The 25,598-nt window shown below is 45.2% G+C and overlaps 1 protein-coding gene across 1 annotated transcript in view; it reads left to right on the top strand.

Annotated features, from left to right (window-relative positions):
- The first annotated feature begins 6,080 nt into the window (after window positions 1-6,080).
- The window catches only part of NRCAM (neuronal cell adhesion molecule), a 255,637-nt gene continuing 236,119 nt past the window's right edge, over window positions 6,081-25,598 (top strand). The window contains exon 1 of the mRNA XM_054726170.1: window positions 6,081-6,291. The gene's annotated coding sequence lies outside the window, so the exon portion shown is untranslated. The remainder of the gene's footprint in view (window positions 6,292-25,598) is intronic.

The raw sequence follows: 25,598 nt of genomic DNA, 5'->3' as shown, positions 1-25,598 counted from the left end.
GGCTGCTTGTGGAGAACAGCCACTGAAAGCGGTTTAAGATGATGCTCTGAGTGGGCGGGCGGAGTCTCAGGTAATCACCAGGATGGGTCAAGTGGTATTAGCCAGGTTGATGAAGACGCAGATTGGGCACCTACATGTGTACAAAGGGTTCAACAAAGGATCGATGGTGCCTGCCAGCACTCTGCCTGGGAGAGAGCTGCCCCTCCCACCCTTGGTCTGAAGTCAGTCAGTTAGTTCCTCCTCACTTGTCCCTGGTGCTTTTTGAGCTTCTGTCCTTTCACTGGAGCTCCGAGGGAGAGTTTGTGAGCGAGTGGAACTGTGCTTGGGCTCTTTAAGAGGCCACTTAGGTTCACAGCTCTCGTCTCACCTGGACAGAGTCCCTGCTGATTTTCACAACTAGATGTGGGGACTCCTCTTCCTGGTACTGGTGCTCCAGGCTGGGGAGGCTGATGAGGGGGGCTGGGACCCCTTGCTCCTCAGGGGGGACCTCCACAGCCGAGAGATTCTTAACCGCCACATGTGGGTGTGGAACCAACTCGCTTCACGTCTCCACGCCTCCTACCAGTCTGGACATGGCTCCTTTATCTCCTTAGTTATAGGTGTACTGTTAAGCTAGTCTTCAGGTGGTTCTCAAGGGTGGTTGTTCTGTAATTTAGTTGTCACTTTGATGTAGTCATGGGAGGAAATGAGCACAGTTTACCTACTTTGCTGTCTTGGCCAAAGAGAACGTTTAAGATGTACTCTCTTCAGGCATCCAGTTTTGCACACTAGGAGAACAGTCCCCTGTTAGGAGAATGAGGAGGCGGCCTTTGCAGATCCTAATGGGATTCTGGGATCGTGGGTACCCAGATGTGGTAGTCAGGGTGGCGTGGGCTACTGGCAAACCAGAGCAGGGCTTTCTAAAGCACAAGGCCCAGGGTAGGGTGGTGCTGGACTGGTGTCCTATACAAATTTGCCATTTAAAAATATTGGAGGACCTTCTGGTAAAATTTAAATCAAGTCTTAAAAGAAAATGTAAACAGAAGTACAATGTCAGTGTCTATTTACTTAACATCTTTGTTGTTCTTTTAAAAATGTGACAAAAACAAATAAGAAAGACTTTAGTCAACCATTCATTGGGACCTCCGAGTGTTGTATCTGAGCCATTTCCTTCCCTTTCTCCACAGTGAATGCATCTTCACTGTACCTGTCATCTGTTCCCTCTCAAGCCAGAAACAAAGGGCGCATAGCAAGAGTATTGCTCAGCATCTCTGTTTTCCAGAGCAACAGTTTTCTGTCCCTGATGACCCCAACTGAAACGGCTGATTGCACATTGACCTTGGCTAGTGTGAAATCCAATGGATTTATACGTTCTTATAGATCGAAACTGTAGGAACAGATGGAGGAGTTGGCTGCAAGGAATCTGCTTATTATTACCGAAAATGTTCCTCCTCCTCCCAGCTTGGTTCCCCAAGCCCGGGGGTGGGCAGAAGGTCCTGGTGACTCATGGCTTCTAGAGAAGAAATCCACATATGGCAACCACTAAAATCACATCTCCCTCCAATTGCTTGAGCATTACATTGTTTAGATAGGTGTAGGGACACTGTCTTGCTAAGCACCAGGCAAGGAGTGGGTTGCAATTTCTGGTTTCTGTTTGACACATGCCCAAGTGGCACCAGACAGGCACTAGAATTCTGTGGTTATCTGGCAGACAGTGAGAGGAGGCATGAGAGAACGACTGAAATTTTGCAGCTGTGGTAACATTCCTCTGCTCACTGGTCAGGCAATGTATGAAGCTGCACATTTTATTATTTGCATATTATATCTACAACTGCACATCCTATTATTATCCATGGTGGGTATTAATCACCAACTATGAAACTTCAAGAGGTGCGGGCCGGCTGAACCTGTGGCTGGCATCCGGAAGAAAGGAGCAGCTCTGGGTGGGCACAGTGGATGGGCAACCCCAGGCTTGGCTGTCTGAGCGGAGTGTGTCTTTGGGGTGTGGCACCAGGAGCTGCTGAGGTTAACCTTGGACAGGTCATTCTGATGTCCCATCTGTTTTCCACAAGTGCCTCTTTAACCAGCACCGTATCTGCATCGTATGACAACCACCATTTAATCAATTTTCTCCTTTCCCATCCAGAAAATAGATACGATTTGTGTGGTCAGATGCAAATTTAGAGTTCTGAGACGCACTTACATAACTGTATCAGCGATGGAATTAACAGCTTCAAACTGGAAACATTAGTTATCTCCCAACACAGAGGAGCTGGGTGCTCTGGCTCAGGGTCTCTCAAAAGGCTGCAGCCAGGGAGTCAGCCTGGACTGGACTCATCTCGAGGCTCGACTGAGGGCACTCTGCTTCCACGCTCCCTTCGCTCCCTTCGATGGCGGAGGCGGGATTCAGCTCCTCGTGGCTGCTGAACTGAGGGCCTCTTTCCTCACAGGCCATGGGCCAGAGGCATCCCCCATTTCCGTGACGTGAGGGCCACTCATAGGGAAGCTCACAACACGGCCGCTGGCTTCCCTCTGAGCAAGCAAAGGAGCAAGACTGCAAGACAGACGAAGCCAGAGTATTTTTGTAATAAAATCAGAAGTGACATCCCAGTACTCTTTCCGTATTATATTCATCAGAAGTGAGTCACTAGCTTTGGTCTGTACTGAAGGGCAGGGTTAGGGAATGAACACCCAGAAGAGGGGATTGCTGGGAGCCACCTCGGAAGCTGCCCACAATAACAACTATGCCTTTTGATAACATGGGGTTATAATCATGTCCTTTCAAATAGAAGGGTTTTAAAAATTACCATGTTTACCACATCCCTGTCAGAAACCTAATGCATGTTGCCCAGCCATGGAATATTATGACAATGATGACAGCAATGTGAGCCACTTGTAGCAGACAACCTTGTTATATTACTATAGAACATTTTTTTTAGTGATCTACTCTTTCTTACCTAGAATTCAGCCAGCTTTCATAGAGTTTTACTACAGCAGTAAAAAAAAAAAAAAAAAAAAAAAAGCTCTTGGTTACCACCAGAATCATAAAGTGACACAGCTAAAAAAAACAATTTTTGTTTTCACCTAGCGGCTAGGTCCTAGGTCCTAGCCCAACTCCTTCCTTTCCTTCCTTTCACAGAATGGAAACACTAAGAGAGGAAATAACTTGCTCATGGACACACAGCTTGCTACTAGTGTGGCTGGGTCCATGGTAGGTTTTGGTGAACTAAACATTAGTTTTAGGGCAGGGCCTACGGCACAGCCTTCCCTGGGTGGCCTGAACCATGGATGAAGATCAAGAAAACTAGGATGGATGCCCAGCTGGCATGGCTCAGTGGTTAAGCTTCAGCCCAGGAACCAAGAGATCACTGGTTTGATTCCCAGTTGGGGCACATGCCAGGGTTGCAGGCTCAATCCTCAGGGGATGTGCAGGAGGCGGCCGATTGGTGATGCTTTTCTTTTCTTTTCTTTTATTTTTTAAAATATATATTTTATTGATTCTTTACAGAGAGGAAGGGAGAGGGATAGAGAGCTAGAAACATCGATGAGAGAGAAACATCGATTAGCTGCCTCCTGCACACCCCGTACTGGGGATGTGCCCACAACCAAGATACATGCCCTTGACCGGAATCGAACCTGGGACCTTTCAGTCTGCAGGCTGACACTCTATCCACTGAGCCAAACCGGTTTTGGTGATGCTTTTCTATCATCAATGTTTTTCTCTCTCTATCCCTCTCCCTTCCTCTCTCTCTAAAAATCAATAAAAAATATACACATATATTTTTTAAAAAGAGCTAAATTTAAAAAAGGAGAAAACAAGGATGGAGAAAACAAGGTTGAGGGTTCAATTGCTGGTCAGGACACATACTAAGTTGTGGGTTTGATCCCCGGGTCAGGGCACATACTCTCTCTCTCCCTTTTTCTTTAAAAATCAAAAAGCATGTCCTCAGATGAGAATTAAAAATAAAATGAAATAAATAAATAAGGTGAGGGAAGAAAAAAGTGAAAGAGAAAAAGAGGAGAGGGAACATTCTGAGAAAGAAACAAACAGGGCTGCAAAAGAAGAGGAAAGGAGAAAGGCTAAAGACATATTCACTGCAGGTGCCACTGGAGGGCTCCATGACTTTCTGATACAGCTGCTTTCATGCGATGCCATTCCGAGGCACCCATCAACACACACACATCGAGCGTACTGTCATGGGAAGGCAGCAGAGCACAGTGGTTAAGACTGTGAACTCTGGAGCCAGAAGGCCCAGGCCTGAGTCCCGGCCCTGTCACTGGCTCGTGTGGCCTCTGCAAGTTACTTACCCCCTCTTTCACTGTTTTCTAAAGTGGGGATACTGCTAGTATACACTGCATGGGGTTGCCATGGGATTAAATGAGTTAATCAATCAATGTAAGTGCTGACAATAGTGCTGGGCACATGGAGAATTCTTAATTTTAAAAATATATTTTTATTGATTTCAGAGAGGAAGGGAGAGGGAGACAGAAACAATGATGAGAGAAAATCATTGATCGGCTGCCTCCTGCACGCCCCCTACTGGGGATCCAGATCGCAACCCAGGCATATGCCCTTGACCGGAATCGAACCTGTATCCTTCAGTCCGAAGGCCCAAGCTCCATCCACCGAGCCACTCTGGCTAGGGCTGGAAAATTCTTTTATTATCAACCAATGGGGAAAACAGACTAATGTTATTCTCTGCCCTAAACTGGGTTTGAGGATGGAGTGAAGCTTGGAGTAGAGGACAGGTAAGGCTTAGGGATGCAATGAAGAGTGGCAATTTAGGTAAGGAGGTGTGTCCATAAGTCGTCAAATCAGAACGCCACATGCATCACCAAGCAAATCCAATGGATAGTCCTTTTGCCCACTCAGGCATCTTCCTAACCCTCCTCCGGTCATCCCTCGTTCCCCTCATGCTCTCTTCTGTTCCGCTCCTCATGCAGCAGCTCTTTGGTCCTTCCTGTCACCCGTCCTCTCGGGAACTAATCCCCAGCAATGTGGCGCTGCAATGCAATCAGAACTGCATAATAATTTTATATTATTGTAAGTATTATGTAGTATCAAAATTATTTAATTTTATTTTTTGGTGCTGCCACTGTGGTCCCATTTCTTCTAAAGCTTTCCCCCTCTTCTTTGTTCTTTTTATTGGAGTATATATTCATATGACAGAACATCTGATTAAACATTTTTTTAAAAAGTAGAGAACGGAGGGAAACAAAGCTCAGGTTAAGCGGAGTGAGCGTGGAGCCTGCAGTAAACGGTCAAGTCAGTGACACCTGGCAGCTGGGAGGAACCTCTGGGAGAGCAGGTTGCAGAGTCCCGTCCTGAGGACCTGAGCGCCAGGCCAAGGGTCTTGGACACCATCCAGGATTCAGTGGAGAGAAGTCTCCGGACCTGACCGATGCAGCCTGCAGTGTGTTTGCTAACATACTACATCTTTAGAAAATCGTAACTCTCTTTTTACATTTCAATTAGTTCTCCAGAATGCTCTCAAAGCGGGGGAAAAAGCAAATTGAACGAATCCTGTTCCCTGGGACTAGGAAACCCAATTCCTACCACGAATAGACAACATCTACCTTACCCTGAAGGCCCCCTTTCTGGGGGCTGTTTGGAAATAACGCCAGCAAACAAACAAACAAAACAAAAGGAAACCATCTCAAATCATCCCAACTGGTGAGTTTCGAAGAAATTAAATGTTTTAGAAGAAAAAGAATAAAGAAAAAAAAAAAAAAAGACCACAGACGTTGCACAGAAATCTAAAGCCAGGAGCGTGGCATTTAAAAACTAGCTATTTATTTTCCGGAACATCTCTTGTAGCCAAATCCCAACCACTCTCATCCCCCCCTGCCCGCCCCCCCCAACCCTTCACCACCTGCCCCACCGCCTCACAGGCTCGCGGGATGACGTTGCTGGGTAGCGGCGTGGCCGCTCAGGTGAGGGCCCCCCCAGCCCCCCCAAGGCGCAGGCGGCCAGAGTCCACTCGCTGCCGCCGCCACCCCAGCAGGGGCGGGAGAGGTGCTGGCCTGGAGGGGAAGGGGCGGGGACGCCGGGGAGTGCGGGAGTCGGGAGGAGGGGGAGCCGACGCGGGGCGGGGGCGCGGCGAGGGCGGGAGCGGCGGGGGCGCGCCGGCGCGGGGCCGGTCCTGCTTCCCCGGGTCGCCGGCTGACGCGCGCCGCAGTCAGAGCCCCAGACGCGCGGGCGCAGGGACGCGGGGCCGCCGGAGGCGACAGCTTCCCCACGAACGGAGGACATCCGCGCTGCGGGCTCTCCGGCCCCCGCTCCGGGCTGAGCGGCGGGCACCGCGGACGAACGTGAGTAGCTCGCGGCGCGTCTGGTAGGGCACCCGGTGCTGCCAGGGGGCAACGACGGAAGCGAGGGGCGCGGGCGCTGGTGTGTGGGCACCGGGACCCCGGCCCGGGGCTTAGCCGAGCGCCCTCCTGCTGGCAGGGCGAGCCTCCTCGCCAACTCCCTGCTTCTCCTTAGGCCCCGGCCCGGCGGGCGCCCGGGCGAGGGCACCGCGGAAGTGCCGCATCCCCGGCTGCGCGGGCGGGCGCCCATCCCCGCCTCCTGGCTGGGACCAACTTATGCCTCCGCGTCCACGCCCCACGCGTTCCGGGAAGCGCTACCTCGCCGTCTCTCTATGTAGAGTGGGGCCTGGAGGGGCTGCTGAGCCGGACATGGGGCTTCCCGGAAACCCGGCGCGGAGGGTTTGGGGGGGCGGGGGGGCCCGGGCCGGTGCCGGCCGGCGGGGAGCGCAGGAGCCGGGCGGGGAGCGCAGCGGCCAGGCGGGTGCGCTCGGGCGTGTGCGCGTGCCGGTCCCCGCGAGCACAGCTGGGCGTGGGCTTTGTTCGGATGTGCTCACACCTGCGGACCGCGGAGTTCTGGGGCGAGCCCACCTCCGCTCTCGCCGCTCCGGAGAGCACCGGGGGAGACTGGGGACGGCAGGGTGGGGGCTTTCCTGGGCTTTGTGGCCCCGCAGGTGCGGGCCCCGGGGGTCCTGGCGCCCCGCCCAGACTCTCCGGGCTGGGACTTGTAGGGACTGGCTCGCCGGGGCGTGGAGCCGACCCAGGCTCCCAGAGCGGGTGTCTGGCAGCAGCTTCGGCCGGGGAGGCTGTGTGGAGCCGCGGGTGGCCGCCGGATCTGGAGCATCCTTGGCGCGGCGAGCGCCATCTGCGCCGGGCCCCTGCTCGCCTCGCGGGTGGGCGCCGCAGCGAGCGAGTCCTCAGCCGATCGCCGGCTCCACCGCTCTGGGCCCGCATCTGCCAGCGCCCGGAGCCGGGAGCCGGGAGCCGGGGAGTCGTCATTTCTTCCAGAGCCGTGTACACCGGGCAGCAAGTGACGCCGGTGGGTTCCCAGGGCCCGGGGGACTGGAGAGCAAGCCAGTTGCCTTCCCTCCGGGTCGTCTCCCCGCCTGCCGCCCGGCCTGCGGCCGCAGCCTCCACCCGCGACTCTCCGTGGTCGCCCCTGCGCAGCGGCGGGCGCGGAGGGAGGTGCTGGTGCTGAGAGGTGGCGTCTCTTTCCCACCCGGCCTCTCTCCTGTCTTTTGGTACCATCAGCTCCAGCCAGAGGCCTCTGGGGCTCGTAGCTGTCTGTCTGTCTGAAAAGGGGAGCATTCTTTTCCTGCCGGGTCCCGCGTGGTTAATGTGCAGAGGTGCGGTTCCCAAGTGGGCCCTTCCTCGCCCTAGACGCTAGCACGCAGAGGTGGAAGCCGGTGTGGCGAGGCGGGAGGCTTTCGTGCGGTACCAGGAGCTCCCCCTGGGACTTTCCTGGGAAGGAAAACGGTAGCCACTGAATGCAGACCCAGGGAGGCTGGGCTGTTTTGCTTGGGACTGTTTTAGGTTAACCATGCCCTGCTATTAACATATTGTAATAATAGGTCGCGAGTCAATGAGACCTTCCAGAAGAACTGAAATGGGTTTAGACAATTGGATGCTTTCTACTTTAATGATAATGATAGTCAACATTTTTTTTTTTAAGCTGCTGATACGCTTGGTGCTGGGCAGTTTACAAGTATCATCTCATTTACTTCCACAACGGTCCCATTTTGAAAACTGGGAGATGGAAACTTAAAGAAACCCAAGTAACTTTCCTAAGGCCACATAGCTAGGAAGTAGGGGAGCAAGGGTTAGCTTATTGCCCCTACACTTGGTCATTCAAGACTGTGAACATGTGGCCCTTTGGAGGCTTATTCGTTTAGAGGAAGCCTGAAACCACCCGGTGTTCGAGATCAGGGACATATTATAAGCCCATTTAGTTCTAACTCCTGCAGACCTCACAGTAGCGAGCAATATAGTAATTCAGCGAATTGTATTTGCAGAATAGCCTTTTATTGCCCTGTATTGCTCTTGAATTCCTTTACAAGTTCCTTTATTCTTGTTAGCTTTTAAGTACTTGGCTGTTAACCCACAATTCAAGTAGTTACAGTCATTGGACTGTGCTTAGTGACCGGTGCCCGTCCCCCCCCCCCCCCCCCCTCATTACAGAGACTGAGAGATTCCTGGCAAATCACAATTTTTAAGAAACTTTTTTTTTTTAAATAAAGGTAAAGTTTCCATTTGGCAATGTTTCTATTTCAGGTTCCCAGCCTTGAATCTCTTGTAGACCCTTTTGACTGCGGAAGATTTACTCCTCAAATTGGATATTGAATTTAAATAGAACTCTAGTATAAAATCTTAAAAGAGCATTCAATATCCTAAATATATAAGAATGTGTGGTGCATTTACAAAAATGCTCCATATTAACTACTAGAAACAAGAATTTAAACAAAAGTGAAATCAGCTATTCCTGGAATAGCTTTTAGCATGATTTTAATTGGCTGATCACTTGGAAAAATGAGTTCTAAATTCTGACTCATGGTCTTCTTTCAGCCTGCTTATACTAGTACCTCATTACAGGAAAGTTGCTAAGCATGTCACACAATCCAGGAATTTTAGAGCTGTAAGAGAGCACTATGTAAACTTTTGGGTTTCGAAAGAAGTGCAGTGGGGCTGGGAGAGGTTACCCAGCTCTCTAATGCAGGAAAGTGATGAGGTCTTTGGACTGTAGGCCAGTGCCCTTATACCACATCATTTAAAAAAATATTTCTATTGATTTCACAAAGGAAGGGAGATGGAGAGAGAGAGAGAGAGACACATCAACGATGAGAGAGAATCATTGATTGGCTGCCTCCTGCACACCCCCCACTGGGGATGGAGCATGCAACCCGGGCATGTACCCTGACCAGAATCGAACCTCCTGGTTCATAGGTTGACGCTCAGCCACTGAGCCACACTGGCTGGGCACCATATCATTTTTTATCATTACATCAGTGACGGTAAATAGAAAGCAAGTTGTCTTTAGAAATGATACTTTCTGTGAGGCCGATGTGACAATGACAATAATAGTTGGGTGTGAGCACTTCAGGAAGGTGAGAGGGTAATGAGAATGTATACACCTGGGCGATAGAAAACTTCCTGAAGAGTCATTTCAAACAATGCTTTTGTGTTGGTGTAGTTTTCCTTGTGTAGTAATAGGTTGAATATAAATAGGATCTGAGGATATTCTATTGTGTATGCACAAAGGAGTTATTTAATGGAACCCCACAAGAAGCTTTTCTGATGAAGAGATTCGTTCATTCATTCGTTCATTCATTCACTTACTGGGTACATGTTCTAGGGATACAGTGTACTGGGGATACAGTGGTGAGCAAAACAGAATTTCTGCCTTGGGGGAGATTCTAATTTTATGCCACATACTTCCACATACAGATATTCTTTTTTCACGTACTGTAAATGTACAGCTTGATGAACTTGCACAAACTGAGGACACCCGTCTAGTGCTCAAAACAAGGAACAGAGAACATCATGAACATTGGAGAAAGCCCTCTTGTGGCTCCTACCAGTCATTACTCACCGTAAGGGTAACCCCTGAGAAACCCATGCTTTTTTCCCCCTGATATTCTCATGTGAAATCAGTCTTTGTCCTAGTTAGCTTGGGCTACCGTAACAAAATACATACTGGGTGGCTTAAAGAACAGACATTGATTTTCTTACACTTCTGGTGGCTGGAAGTCAGAGATCCGGATGCCAGCATGGTTGGGTTCTCTCGAGAGCTCTCTTCCCAGCTTGCAGACTGCTGTCTTCTCCCTATGTGCCCATATATCCTTTCCTTGGTGCATGCCCGAGAGAGAGAGAGAGAGAGAGAGAGAGAGAGAGAGAGAGAGAGAGAGAGAGAGAAACTGCTTCCCTTCCTCTTCTTATAAGGCCACTGATCTATTGGATTAGGACACACCCTTATTACCTTACTAGTGACCCGGTGCAGGAAATTCATGCACATTAAAAGGGGATTAATTAGAGGAAATATTTTAATATTGCTATTTGCCCTTTCTTTATAATAGAAATGTCAGAGATGAAAGAAAATTAGTAAAATATATATGAAAATCTTCCTCCTGTCAGTCTGTGGCACAACATGGGACCCAGAGTTAAGGCCCTGTCCATCCGCAGCACCTCAAAATCACGTGAGACCCAGACCCAGCTGGCCCCACCCCACTGAGCAATATCGGACCTGGCCGGCCCCACCCTTGTCAAGCCCCGCCGGGTGGGTGGCGCACCCTCAGGTCCCCTGGCCCGGTGCCAGGGCGGGGGCATGTCCTGAGGGTCCTTTGGCCCAGTGCCAGGGCGAGCAGTGTGGCCTGAGGTCCCCTGGCCCAGCACTGGGGTGGGGGGAGGGGCACATCTTGAGGTTCCCCATCAAGCCCCACTGGGCGAGGGGCATGGCCTGAGGTCCCCCATCAAGCCCCACCGGGCGGGGGGCACGGCCTGAGGTCCCCCATCAAGCCCCACCGGGCGGGGGGCACGGCCTGAGGTCCCCTGTCAAGCCCTGCCGGGCAGGGGGCACAACCTCACGTCCCCTGGCCCGGCGCTGAAGCGGGGGCGCGGTCTCAGGTCCCCCGTCAAGTCCCTCCGGGTGAGGAGCATGGCCTGAGGTCCCCCGTCAAGCCCTGCCAAGTGGGGGTCATGGCCTGAGGTTCCCCAGCCTGGCACTGGGGCAGGGGCACAGCCTGAGGTCCCCAGTCAAGCCCTGCCAGGCGGGAGGGTGTGGCCTGAGGTCCCCTGTCAAGCCCCACTGGACGGGGAGCGCAGCCTCAGGTCTCCTGCCCTGGCCCAGTGCCATGCAGCCTCAGGTTCCTGCTGCTTGCTAGTTAAGGCTCCTACGGGAACTCGGCCTCCGCTGTGGGCGCAGCCATCTTGTGTTACGGAATCCCCCCACCCCGTGGGCGCTGCCATCTTTGTGGTGGCGTGATGGTCAATTTGCATATTCCCCTCTTTATTAGATAGGATATAACCTTAATTACCTGCTAAAAGCCCTGTCTCCAAACACAGTCGTATTGGGGATTAGGACGTCAACATATGAAATGGCGGGGGTGGGGAGCGGGGACGACACAGTTCAGTCCATAGGAGTCCTGGTTTGCTGCCTCTGTCAGCAGCCTTTGGAATCTCATTCCCATTTACAAAGAACATTTTCCACTTGAGAAGCATGGTAACCAATAACGAATTTAACAAGAATATAGAGTTCCTAAAGTATTCTTTTTCTCTAGGACGTTTTGTGTGCTTGCGTCCAAAGACTGCTTTTGTCTTCAACTGCTGAGATGATTAGCAAAGAGGAAAATGAAGATGATTTGAAATGATTGAACATTACTAAATACTTATAGATGTATTTCCCTTTTATGTTTCATGTTTTCCCACCGGAAGGAGCCTTGGATTTGCTGCCAGGTGAAGTTAGAGGAGGAGGTAGGGAACTCTTAGCACCTAAGGATGTCAGGGGCAAGAATCCAGTAGCTTATTTTATTTAACCTTCTGTCCACCCAGGCAAACGAAAGGCCCCTTTAGTTTTAGAGTCTTTTATTGCCATCAGAGGCTAAGACTAGAAAAATGTCCCCTGGATGTTTATTTTTCTTCTCAAACTGCGAATGAGAGGGCTATATGAAGAAAATATGGAATGGCTCTGCCTCTAGCAATAACTCTTTCAATATCAGGTTGTCTTTAAATGGGGGAGCAAATGCAATATATGTATAGAAAATGGGATGTTTTTGCTAAGTTACTTCTTTATTTTGGTGAAATATATGTAACAGAATTTACTGTCTTAACTTTTTTTAAAATCCTTACCCAGGGATATTTTTCCATTGATTTTTAGAGAGAGTGGAAGGGAGGGGGAGAGACACAAACATCAATGTGAGAGAGACACATTGATTGGTTGCCTCCCCCAGGCGCCCCAACCAGGGCTCAGGGCTGGGGATGGAGCCTGCAACCAAGGTACATGCCCTTGACTGGAACCAAACCCAGGACCCTTCAGTCTTTGGGCCTGTGTTCTATCCACTGAGCCAAACCGGCTAGAGCTGTTTTAACTATTTTTAACTGTATAGTTTAGTGGCATTAAATACTTCGCATTGTTAAGTAACCATCACTGCTGTCCATCTTTCAAGAACTTTTCTCATTTTCCCAAACTGGAACTCTGTGTCCATGAAACACTAACCCTCCATCACCCTTCTCCTGCAAACCTGGAAAGAATTATTCTACTTTCTGTCTCTATGAATTTGACAATTTGACTACCCTAAGTACCTTATATGAATGAAATCCTACCGTATTTGTCCTTTTGTAACTGGCTCATTTTATTTCACTTAATAAAATAAGTATAATGTCCAAGGCTCATCTACGTGTCAGAATTTCCTTCCTTTTTAAAGCTGAATAATATTCCATTATATATACACTAGGGCCCAGTGCTCGAAATCACGTGAGACCCAGGACCCAGAGTCCCGCGGCTCAGCAGGACCCAGGAAGAGTCCTGTGGCTGCCACTGTGGGAAGCAGGACCCAGAAACCCACCCGTGCCTCTGGCCAAATCCTTCAGAGTCAAGTCCCTGCTCACCCGTGTGCGCCTCGCCACACATGCAGCCCCGCCCACCCTGCGCACGCAGCCTCCTGCTGATCAGTTGTTACGGCGTGATGGCGTGACGACCACAGGCTTTTTATATAATAGAATAGATATCACTTAAAAAAAAAAAAGAGGTATTAACCTGTCCGTGGGCAGTTGGGCTGTGTCCACTTTTCGGCAATTGTGAACCATGTTGCTATGCACATGTGTGTACAGAGATTTTTTTTGAGTCACTGCTTTCAACTTCTTTGGGCAGGTAGCCCGAAGTGGGATTGCTGGATCATATGATAATTCTGTTTTAATTTTTTGAGGAACCACCACAGTGTTTTCCATAGCAGCTGCAAAATGTTACCTTTCCACCAAGAGTGCACAAGGGTTCCAATTTCTCCACACTAATTTTCTGTTTTCTTAGTAATTAATAGCCATCCTATTGGGTGTCAAGAGCTATAGCTTTTACTTTTTAAAATATATATATTTTTTATTGATTTCAGAGAGGATGGGAGAAGGAGATAGAAACAGCAGTGATGAGAGAGAATCATTGATCAGCTGCCTCCTGCACACCCCCACTGGGAACCAAGCCTACAACCCGGGCATGTGCTCTTGGCCAGAATTAAACCTGTGACTCTTCAGTCCATAGGCCGATGCTTTATTCACTGAGCCAAACCAGCTAGGGCAAGTTGTTACTTTTTAAAATTATAAATTAATATACAATGTATTGTGAAAAAGTTATTCATAATGTTTTCTAACTTATCAGTTTAACTTTTTTAAATTATTAATTTCAGTGAGAGGAAGGGGGAGAGAGAGGAGAGGCATAGAAACATCAATGATGAGCAAGAATCATTGATTGGCTGCTGGGGATGGAGCCCACAACCCAGGCATGTGCCCTAATCAGGAATTGAACTGTGACCTCCTGGTTCATAGGTCGATGTTCAACCACTGAGCAACACTGGTCGGGCTCAATTTAACTTTTATTAATAAGGAGATGGATGGCTTTTAAGAAATATTCATTGACTCCATACTTCACACAAAGCATGAAATAGAGGCTATGTAGCATGTGTATCATTGGCCAGGATAAGCCAGCATTGGGGACATACATTCATGTTATTATTTGTAAATGTTGAATTAGAGCATATATGTCTGTAGTGCACTTGTGCTTAGTGATTTTGCAGTGAGGATAGATTACATATTAGTATGCTTTTATTTTACTGGGAAAATGACACTATTATTTTAACCCATATCAAGAGCAGATTTGCCTCATATCTAGAAATATGTAGGGATGTGCTGGAGCTGTAAATTCCAGGTCTGCGTTGGGCATTTTCCCCCACCATTGAGTCTTTAAAGATGACAGCACAAACCCTCACCACCCAATTATAATTGCTTAGCTGAGCTAATCAAAAAGATGTGGCGTCAATTTGATTGACCTATTTTACTAGCCTACAAGACTGGAATTTCAAATTAGAAAAAGGTAATTTTTAAAAGTCTGATGGAGGATTTCCCTGAATTGTAAAACACCCCCAAAACAACTAGTGAATAAATACCAATGATAAAGGGAACAAACCTACAAACACTTTTGCTCATCGGCTACACATACTGTCCAACTGGCTTATTCAGCTTAAAAGCAGGAATGACAAGTAAATCTTACCTTGTCTTTTGTGTGCTCTGATTTTCTTCCATACTGCCCTGTACTAAATGAAGCATTGCTGAATTCACATGAGAATGAAAATGACAGTTACTGTCAGATGAAAGTGATCTTTTGAAAATTCTTCTTATTAAATGACAGAAAGGGTTGGAAAAAGTGTTTTGAATATATATGTGTGTGTATATATATATATTTACATGTATATTTAAATTTTATGATGTGCATGGTATATTGGTTCAAAACACACTGTAACCAGAAAAATATATTCCCAGGGCAATCTGAGGGAATCCTGTAGGAGGTCTTCTACTGTGTAATATGCAGTGAATTTGATTTATCTTTCTCAAGTGGGCTGAGAGCATTCGGAAAATTCAGTATATGTATTCAGTTTGTAGTGATCTTTTCTCCAAATTTCAACTTTAAAGCTGCTTTCATGCCGTTTTTAGATGCCCTTGGCATTTGAACGGGTCTGATTTACAGCATACATTTTGGATGAACATTACAAACTCATGTAAAACACCATTAGCATATTCTCCCTCAGGGGAACGGGAAAGTACTAATGTTCCATTAATTGTGCCTTAAGGTAGAAATGGACTGTGGAGAGAGTTCCATCCTGGAGTGTTTTTGGTCTCCGCGGAAGGACGGCTTGCGAGCTGGAGTGCGGCTGCCTTCCAAGGCCCTGTGTGCTTTTCAGTCCCTCACCTCAATAGAGAGCTGAAAGGACAAAACCGAACAAAGGAGGCCTGTTTTGCCTGCCCCACTTGCTGGGCTGTTGTCTTGGCCCTTTTCAGTGAAGGACGGAGGGGGAGCTGGGTCAAAGTTGAAGAACACTGAAAAGGAATTCAAGCTTCATGTCAAAATTTGAATTATAGCTTCGGTTTGAGTGCCGAGTAGATTAGTGTGAATTGAAATTTGTGAGTCTGTGGAAGCTTAAGTGACAGATGGCGTTGGAACAACGTACACGGAGCTGGATGGTGTTCCCCAAATGTTGAGTGCCCCAGTGCGGCACTCGGTAAACATTGAGTTAACTGACAGAAGTTTGAAAACTGTAGGAAGTGCAGTTTGATGCTGTACGCTGCATTAAGACATTGGACTGTGTGAATTAAGGGGAGGCCCCTGCGCCTGGCACACACTCAGATGCACTTGTTCCCCCTAATTGCATTGCAAATCTTCTTCTGACTGTTCGGCCATCCCGCCCCTGGTATCTGCTCGAATAAATACAGAAATGTCCAATCAGCTTCCCTTGTAAAATCTCATTGCAGTGTTTTGATATTGATCACAGATTGTTTTGAGATGTAACAAGAGAAATCTGTCATAAACATTGACTAACCAGTGTGTTCTCCTATATGAGTATATTTAAGAGGAGTGATTTCAGCTTTCTGCTACCAGAGGGAACCCACCGCTGTTATATCTGTTACTGACGTTTTTTAATATGGCACAGGGTTCCCCATTCAATTTGGTAGGCAGCATCTGATTGAAAACATTTCAGAAAGAGAAGTTAGCTGAATGTGTAACTGGAAAACTAAATAGCTGTTGGGAAGTTGAGGTTACTGGAATGTAAGATAAATGAAAAATAATGTTGGGTAATTTGAAATGCTTCCTGGGGTTCCATGATACTGCAGTTGGAAGATTTTGCTTTGGTATCTTTGGCCACTAAAATGACTTGATGGCGATAGTCTTTTGTTCTGCTATTAGTGGCATGATAGCTAAAAGCCATTTTTTATATATATTTAACACATTCAAATGACTGTTGCTACTTTTAGGGAAATTAATATTGACATGGCAAAAAAAAAAACTACATGAACAAAATAGTGAAGAAGAAACTTAGAGATAATTTAATATTAATTATGTAATATGAACAAAAGTGAATTTACTTCAGAATTGATTATGCTAACTTCTATTACATGTATTTTACATACATCGTGATATATGCTTTGTATGTCTCATAAATTTAAGGTAGCTTGCAATTTAATAATTGGAATAGGGTTTTTAAAACTCCATGGCTGTGTATATATTTCTAGTAACAGTTACTTTGTTGTAAAATTAAGTGGAAGGTAAAATATATCAAGGGTTTATTGCTGTCCTAGAACTATGTGGGGACTCATTAAACAGCAGGGAGTTCATGGTCAGATTGATGGTTGGGGCTGGGATTGGAAGAGTAGAGATCAGGGAGTGTGAGGGATTCAGATGGAGAGAAGGCTCAGGTGGGTAATGAGAATTGTGACATCCTGGAGAAGTGTGCTATATGGAAGGCAGAAGGAGCAAAAGGAATTTTAAATAATGAAGAGAGAGTGAAGAACAGTGCACGGCAAAGTCAATAACTTAAAATCTGAAAGAAAAAGAAAGAGAGGAGAGTAAAAATGTTTGAGGTAATTGCTTGGCTAATGAAGAATACTCTCCATTTCATAGCATTCAATACTAAGTATCTTAAGGAGAATTTTTGGTGGCAACTTGACATCATAAAATGGAAATAACCCATAAGGCACTCCTCAAAAATGGAATATGATAATACATTTAAGAAATGTTAAGAAATGCATTGAGAAGAATTTACTAAGAGTCAAAGCTAAAGTTATTTCAGCATAAAACAGTAAAATTCTTAATCAGATTATCTCTTCTTTCAAGCTATTTTGCTTCTTTATTTACAGAATTAGATATATGAAAACATGAAATTGTCAAACGTATTTGGGGGTGCTTATTAGTATTAGACAGGATTCTTTGCTGTTATAAGGATTATGTGATGAGTGAACTCCTATAACGTTTCAAAGTTCAATTCCAGAATAGCTTTTCAGTGATATCTAAGTGGACAGATGAATCTGTCTGCTGAATGAGCACAGCATTTTAGATACCAAGTGAAGCCCAAGCAAATAAGGCTAAAGAAAAATCGGTAAAGAGGTTAACAGGTGGCAAATGAAGACAATCACCTCAGTTTATGAAAATGTTAGGTATTTCCTCTAGGGAACATTGAGAGGCCAAGTCTCTCAAGATAAAGAAAAGCAGAGAATAGTCATCCAGGCAATTTGGGCCTTGTTTGTAAGAATTTGGTTAGCTTTTCCAGGTCTGACTCTGTTCCCTTAGGAGCCTCAGCTGCATTTCCATGATGCATGTGGTATGTATGCAAGAGTCCCCATATTTGATGAATGAGTGAATGCAAGAGTGACCGAATACTTGAACATTGCAAAATGTCAAATAGATCTTTTGTTGTTGTTGTTAATCCTCACCTGATGATATTTTTTCCCATTGATTTTTTTTTTTTGAGAGAGTGGGAGGGAGGAAGAGAGAGAGAGAGAGAGAGAGAGAGAGAGAGAGAGAGAGAGAGAGAAACATCAATGTGAGAGAGACACATCGATTGTTTGCCTATGGCAAGCACCTCACCTGGGGCTGAGATCAAACCTGCAACCCAGGTACATGCCCTTGACCAGGAATCGAATCAGTGACCCTTCAGTGGGTGGCCAATGCTCTAACCACTGAGAAACACCGTCCAGCACGCAAATGGATCATTTTTTTGGAGAAAAGTGGGGAATTTGGCCCTCAGCCCTGGTTTGAAGACAGACAAAGTCTAGACCAATGGAAACAGACATTCATAATTTCATGCCTGGATTCTGTATGATTGTAATTTGCTTCCTGGTTCTAAACTAGGCACTTGAGCTGGCAGGTAAAATAATTTAATCTAGAAGAGTACCAGTTTTAAAATTGCTACTGTGGAGCCCTAAATGGCATCTTTGTGTCCCAAAGGAGTTCTTCTGTATCCTTTGCTCACGGAGATGATTCAGGATTTGCACGGGGCTTTCCTTTCCCTTCCTGTCTGAAGCTGGTGCTTGTCATTTCCCTTGGAGGTCTCTGGGTGGCTGCACACTGGCTGAGTTAAGTACTTTCTGAGGTTGCTTTCTGCTCTGCATGTGAAGAAATCAGAAGTGAGACACCCAGGGCTGAGATGACAAGTGTAAAGGCTGGTGTGTGAAACCAGCTTCTGAAGCGCTCAGGGTGCAGCTTTGAAACCTAAATTTTCTCACCGTTGGGTTGATCATTAAGCACTCCTATCTGTTGTTTTCTTTATCTTCCAAGATGAGAGTTTATATCCTGGCCTTTCCCAGCTACTTAGTGGGTTATATTGGTTAGGTTCAAGGCAGCAGTGCCATGTTTTAGAGACGCCTAGAGTAAAAAATTTACATGAAATTTAAATTTTTAATTAAGTTTTGAGAAGTCACTGGTCTACTCTACATAGACTAAGAAACCTCAGTATTTGTATAGCGTTGGAGAAGTAGCTTACGTACGTTAGCTAGAAAATGACGATAAAACATAAATTTTCTCATCATCCAAACCTATCTCACAAGAGTATGTCATTATGAAAAATGATAAAAATGAAAGCACTGGAAGACATTAATCTATGTTCTTATTAGGTAGAATGCGCCTGCCATTTTTTTCACATTAGTCTGTCAAATTAGCTTCACATATATGTATCATATATCTTTAGTAGCAATTCCACATAATTTTGAATAAATGAAGTGGTCTCATGCTGTAAATAGATTGATACTCTTTTTGATGCTGCATGATCGGACTGTTTTCAAAACTCAAACTATATATTCTTAACCTAAGTGAAAACCAGATTGAATCAATATGATTAAAAAGTTTGTAAATTCAACAAATGCTTTTTTCCGAATGTCAGTAATAGTCTTTTGAAATCTAATTTTTAAATTTTAAACTATATCCTATTTATATTTTTCAAGAGGATAATCAGTAATTTTTTGTGTGTCAGTCGCAATTAACTGGCAACCCCACAAACCAATAAAGCATGAAACCATTTTGATATATTAAATAAACCAAGCTCACAAATTGCATATCTTTAGAGGTTTTACATAGAGAGAAACACATGCAATGAGGCTTGTAGCAGGTTTGTGTAGATGTCATTGTTTGTGTTTATTCTGTTCCTTTGCATCTATTCTGTTCCTCTGTACCTCAGAGAAGAGATAGGCACTTAAGAATAGTGGCCACACAGACACTTTGGAAGACATTAAAATCAGAACTACCATATGATCCAGGAATTATACCACTTCTGGGTATATATCCAAATGAAATAAAAACAGGATATTTAAGCGATATTTGCACTCCTATGTCCATTGCAGCATTATTCACAATAATCAAGATATATATGAAAACAACCTGTGTCCATCAACAAATGAATGGATAAAGAAGAGATTTCATATGTATTTGTGACAACACGAATGAACCTGGAGGGCATAGAAAAAGGAATTAATTGTATGTGGCATCTAAAAGAAAAAGTCAAACTCAGACATAGAGAGTAGAAAAGTGGTTGCCGGGGCTGGGGGATGAGGAAACGGAAAGTTGGTAAAAGGGTACAAACTTGTTATAAGATAAATGAGGTCTGAGGATCTAGTACAAAACATGGTGATTATAGTTAATAACACTGTATTGTATAATTAAAATTTGCTAAGGCCATAGAACTGAAATATTCTCACCCCTCCAAAAAATAATAGGTGACGGATGTGTTAATGAACTAGATGGGAGGAATACTTTTCACAATATGATATATACATATATCAAATTACGATGTACACTTCAATATCTTACAATTTTATTTGTCAACTAGTGGCCCGGTGCATGAAATTCGTGCACATTAAAAGGGAATTAATTAGAAGAAATATTTTAATATTGCTATTTGCCCTTTCTCTATAATAGAAGTGTCAGAGATGAAAGAAAATTAGTAAAATGCAGATGAAAATCTCCCTCCTGTCAGAGTCTGGGGCACACCGCAGGACCCAGAGTCAAGTCCCTGCCCATCCGTGCGTGCCTCGAAATTGCGTGAGACCCAGACCCGGCCAGCCCCACCCCTGTCAAGCCCTGCAGGGTGGGGGGCGCAGCCTCAGGTCCCCCGTCAAACCCTGCTGGGCAGGGGGCACAGCCTCAGGTCCCCCAGTCCAGCCTCAGGTTCTCCGGCCCCAGTGTGAGGGCGCGGTGACCATTTGCATATTAGCTCTTTATTATATAGGATTATACCTCAATATAGCTGAAAAGTAGTAGTAATCATTGACCTGGGTGTAGACACAGAGCTTTAAAAATGGGCATGTGTTGTAGGCCAATAGTGTCCCCCCAAACTATGTTTAAATCCTAACCCCTAGTACCTCAGAATATGACCTTATTTGGAGACTAGAGGCCCAGTGCATGATTAAATCATGCACATGTAGGGTCCCCTACACGCTTTCGCTTTCGATCACGGGGGAGCTGGGTGCCTGTCCGCTGGTGCACCAGGCCTTTCAGAAGCCTCCGGCGCGGGGGATGCTTCTGAAAGGCCTGGTGCCGGAGCAGACAGGCACCCAGCTCCCCTGCTTTTGATGGTCCGCGGCGGGACTTGAGCTCGCTGCCCCAGAGGCCCCTTCTGTGCCACAGCACAGCCATGGCGCAGATGCTGAGCTTGCGCCGCCGCTGGCGACGCAAGCTCAGCGTCCCGCCGGCCCAATTGGCCACCCTGGCCACCCCGAGTCCCGCCCCCCCGCGCCTCCTGGCCAATCATGGGCATAGCGAAGGTACGGTCAATTTGCATATTTGTCTATTATTAGGTATGGAGATAAGATATTTACAGTTAAAATGAGGTCATTAGAGTGGGCTCTAATTAAGTATAAGCAGTGTTTTCATAAAAAGAGGAAATTTGGAGACGGGCACAGTGGGAGAAGGCCTTGTGGAGATGAAGGCAGAGATTACAAACCTAGGAACACCAGAGATTCCCAGCAAACCACTGGAAGCCAGGGAGGGGCCTGGAACAGATTCTCCCTCACAGCCCTCAGAAGGAACCAACCCTGCTGACACCTTTATTTTGGACTTCTAGCCCCCAGGACTGTGTTCATATGTCTGTATATCTATATCCACCAGGGTCTACTTTGTGTATCAAAGGATTGTGCTTATGTAAATCATTATTTACGAAGTCTCTATACCTTGCATTAAAACACAGAAATACTGGGATTGGTAGGGACAGTATTCATTTTATTAACTGGACAGTGTATGAAGTTGGTAGTTTAATCAACTGATTACTCTTTTTGGTTGTAATCAAGTTGACTCCAAATTGGCTGCCTTTCTCAGTGCAAGTTGTCATCACTTGGGAACTTCAAGTGGAAGATTTTGTTCAAGTCTCTGCAGGTGCCTTTGCTGCTTCTTGCCAATCAGAAGGTGTCTTTGCACTTGGAAAAGGGCATGTGTGCTGATATTTCCTCATGCTGAGGAAAGTGAAAGCTTAGGTGAGCTGTCCAACTACTTCCCTGTGAATGCCATGTCAGTGGGACAGGGTGAAGGATTACGTGGTGGAGAATTTTGAAGCTAAATATAATCAGGCAACACCCCTGTCTTTTGAAGCAGCTGATGGCCAGGTGCTTTAACCAACTTGAATATTAGTTTGAATGAATTAAGAACTCTCAAAGCATGTTGGCTGGTCCTTGATGACGTCAGCCCACTTGGTTGAATGTCTCTTCTTCATTTCCACCAGCGACAGCCGCCTCTGTCTTAGATGGTAACCTCCTTCCTGGCAATGAGCCTACCTAGTAATGTCTTATGTATGGCATTTAATGAGCTGCCACATCCAAAGAAGGGCCCAATTGTTTTAAATATAAACAATGAGATAATTTGGAAGGGAGGTTTTGGGGATGAGCACTGAGGACGTTATACATCTGAGTTTGTATGCTTTACTAATCCCACTTAAAAGTGTAAACCATTAGCTAATTTGGGGTTTTCTCCTGGTGTCAGGTTCTCCCTTGCTATGGACTCCAGTCAGGAGGGACTAACAAAACCCACTGGCATCCAGCAGGAAATAATTTGAAATCAGGACTGTTTTAGTTTTGCAGGTTCTTGCAGCTTCTCTTTACCTTGCAAGGCAGTGAGGTGCAAATGGATGGAGTGAAATGTCCAAGGCCCCAGACAAGAGAGGAATATAGGCAATGGTTTGTTTCTGAAAATCAACATATCAGTGTAAACTTTTTATTAGATCTTTTCTTATTTGCCTTGAAAGACAATAGTGTGAAGATGGCCTGGAAGATTTATGGGAACCATTGTGACATTTGGTGTTGGCCAAAATTTATCTGCGGATGTACTAATAAGGGATAGCAGTGCTAGTTCTAGGATACATTACTAGCTTTAGATCCATTTTGTTATTTTAAATTGTTAGCCTAGATTTTGTTACATTAAACCCACATTTAAAAATTTTATGTACGAGATGACACTTTCCTTATTTCCTGCTCTAGACAAGCAGAATACATCTTGGGAAAGCAGTTACTTTAGGGAAAATGGAAATGGGCTCTGCTCTGGTCATCTTCTGAGCGTAAGTTCAGCCCTCCCGAACCCTCCTTCAATCTCCTCTACATAGGTAGGAGTGGGCCAATGAGGAATATGTGTGTGTCACACACCTGTGACCGAGAGATCCTTCATCAAGCAATGGCAGAGTATCAGTTACTTGACACGGATGACTGGTGGCAGCTGCTGTCTGTGGCTCCCCGGGCTCCCTGCCCTGCGCTGACAGCTGCACATCACATCCTGCCCTCACACCACCTCTGCCACCTCCATCCAGAAAAGGGGCTGAGCCTCCTGGGCCCAAGGCATTACTTCCTGGGCAGTCTGCTCTTGAGGTAGAATGTATAAAGATGTCTCTCTGAATTTTAGGAAATAAGATTCACAGTGATTTTTACTTTTTGCTATTAATAAATAACAATAATCCACGATGTTTATTGGTTACTTAACTATATGAACATCTTACCAAAATTATCTCATTTAGTCTTCATGACAATCCTTTACATCAGAGGCCAGCAAAATTTTTTTGTAAAGGGTCAGGTATAAATATTTTAGATTTTGTAGGTTATGTAGTCTCTCTCAAAACAGGGCAAATGTGTAAAATGAATTGGCATTTCCATGTTCCCATAAACTTTCTTTACAAAAATAGGTGATGGGCCGAATTTGGCTCATGGGTAATAGTTTCCCAACTCCTGCTTTATGCTATCATACACTTTTGATAGATGAGAAAACTGAGGCTTAGGGAGTTTAAGTAAAGGGTCAAAATCGCACAGCTGTTAAAATGCAGAACCAAAGGAGTCTGACTTTCATTCCTTAGTCTTAACTCCTATGAGCTACAAGTTATCCTGCCATGAGAGATGACAAGAAATTGAATTTTAGTTTCTGCATGTTGTAAGTTACAGATTTTGACCCAGACTTCTAAGAGAAACTTCCAGGTCCCTTAGAAACGTGGAGGGAAGCATCAGTTGATGTCTTGAAGATGCTATTTAGGTAATATAGATAATATAGGTAGTCTAATCTATAGCACATTCAAGTGATGGGACTGCATCCTGAGTAATTGAATAAGCCTTTTAAGAGACTCCAAATGACTTGGTATTGTGGCCATTTTTGTCATTAGGATTGAAGAAGCCAAATTACCCTAATTTAAAAATGTATGTAAACTATTAATTTTTTTAAAAATATATTTTTTATTGATTTCAGCAAGGAAGGTAGAGGGAGAGAAAGATAGAAACATCAGTGATGAGCGAGAATCATTGATTGGCTGCCTCCTGCATGCCCACCACTGGGGATCAAGCCTGCAACCCGGGCATGTGCTCTTGACCAGAATAGAACCTGGGACCTTTTAGTCCGCAGGCCAACGCTCTACCCACTAAGCCAAACTGGCCAGGGCTAAACTATTACTTTTTAAATTTGATTATACATTGGTGGTCCATGTGTTACGTAGTAAGATAACTTTGGCATATTCCCAGGAAAGGTTTTTATTTTTATAAAAAATAAATTATGCAGAGGATTTTTATGTTTAATATAAAACCCTTGAATGAGAATTCTAAGCAGTTTTTATTTTCCAGGATGGACAATTTCTTTTGTGTTTTATTTCCATGGTAACAGTTGAGTTTCGACTTGAGAACAACAAACCTACATGATAACCATCCAGTTGACATTGTTGGGCATCCCCTTAGGGAATTTGTAGTGCATCATGGTATCGAGATAGCACCTGAAGTAGAATAACGCAGGCTTGTTTTTTTACATGTATAAAGCAAGGGTGAAGTTAGGAAACATTTAGTTTTAGGCAGCAGTTCAGCACACCCAAAATACCATGAGTGGTCAAACTTCAAAGATGTTCCCGGGACACATAAAGAGCTCCAGAACTCACAGTTCCCGACCTCAGGGTGAATGAAACTGTAGGAAGCATGCAGCTGGCAAAATGGAGGCTTCATGTGACTAAACATTGTTGCTTGTGCTTTGTTTGAGGGAAACTCAAAATGGAGACACTCCCTGGTGGAGAAATCAGAGAGTGGAAACTCTTGTGGGGAGGTAACCCTACTCTCTTTGAAAATCTGAAGTCTTTGAATTTAAGTGAGCCTCCATTCATTACTAAGAAAGCTGACAGAGAATAAAACCCAACTAGTGGAGAAGTTGACTGCTGTGTTCCTGTGAAGTGGTTACTGTGAATTAATTGGTGTAACAAATTATAAAGGGCATGGTCAATAAATGTAGAAAAGGAAAATTTTGTTGAATCATTTCCTAGAAAAGATAGTCTTAGGATTAATTCATTTAATAAAAAAAAAAAATAGCCCAAATGAAAAATGGAATTATAATACCATGGACAACTTTTTTGTTTATTTTCTTGTCATTATTTTACATATCATATAATGTACCCATGGTAAGTATTCAACTTAGGGCCTTTTAAAATAAATTTAAAAATTGTGCAACTGTGGTAAACAGATTTCTAAGATGGTCTCTAAGATTCTCTTTCCTGGTGTATGAACCCTGTGTATTACCTTCCCTTAATGGGCAGGACTTGTGAATGTGATGGGTTCCCATAATTAGACATTATATGGCAAAGATGATGGGATTTTGCATATGTAATTAAGGTCTCAAGTCACTCAATTAAAAGTTAGTGGAGAGAACCAAGATGGCGGACATAGGTAACCACCTGTACTCGCCGCCTCCCACAACCACATCAGAATCACAAATAAATATAAAACAACCATCATTCAGAACCACCTGAAATCTGACTGAATGGAAGTCCTACAACTAAAGGAGTAGAGAAGAAAGCACATCAGACAGG

This window comes from Eptesicus fuscus, chromosome 14 (genome assembly GCF_027574615.1).
Source record: "Eptesicus fuscus isolate TK198812 chromosome 14, DD_ASM_mEF_20220401, whole genome shotgun sequence".
In the NCBI taxonomy this organism is placed as follows: Eukaryota; Metazoa; Chordata; class Mammalia; order Chiroptera; family Vespertilionidae; genus Eptesicus; species Eptesicus fuscus.
This window is presented reverse-complemented; position numbering and strand designations above follow the sequence as displayed.